Source organism: Bison bison, unplaced genomic scaffold (assembly GCF_000754665.1).
Source record: "Bison bison bison isolate TAMUID 2011002044 unplaced genomic scaffold, Bison_UMD1.0 scf7180017461984, whole genome shotgun sequence".
NCBI lineage: Eukaryota > Metazoa > Chordata > Mammalia > Artiodactyla > Bovidae > Bison > Bison bison.
This window is the reverse complement of record NW_011372659.1, coordinates 38,770-39,460: the sequence shown is the minus strand read 5'-3', so window position 1 is coordinate 39,460 and position 691 is coordinate 38,770.

Here is a 691-nt window from a genome sequence, read left to right as displayed (position 1 = left end):
ATATTTAATTTTTGGTATCTAAATGCACCAGGTGCCAAAAGCTCTGAAACCATTTTCACATGACGTTTTATAAAGAATCCCAAGAAGCAAGATGAGCTATTCCAGGACCACAAGGCTGCATTCAACTGAGGGGACACTGTCCTTGGCCCAGCTGTTCCCAACTCACCACCTGGCTTTCTCAACTGTGGCGCTACTGACCCTGGCACCAGATTGGTCTTTGCTGTGGGGGTTGCCCTGTGCATTGCAGAACGTTTAACAGCATCCCTGGTCTCCACCCACTAGATGCCAGTAGCATCCCACTCCCACCGTGTTGTAACAAGCAAAACTGTCTCCAGACATTGCCAAATGTCCCCTGGGGAGAATGGCTGAGAACTGCTGATACAGACCAACTTCGTACACAGGAAAATTTGGGCTCTATGGGTCAGGGGGAACTAGGTTCAAATCCAAATCTGCTATTTACCAGGCAGTTAACCTTTCCCAAGTCACTTGACTTTCTTTAGTCCCTGTCCCTTCCTTGTAAAACAAGACATTACACCTCCCTCACAGGGTTGATGATGATGAAAAATATATAAAATATACCAAGCATTTAGTAGGTACCCAGCGACTATTAACTCCTTTTCTCCTCTCCTTTGCTCACTCCCATTGCTATGAGTTCACCACTATAATCTCAGGATGACAGCAGAGGGAGATG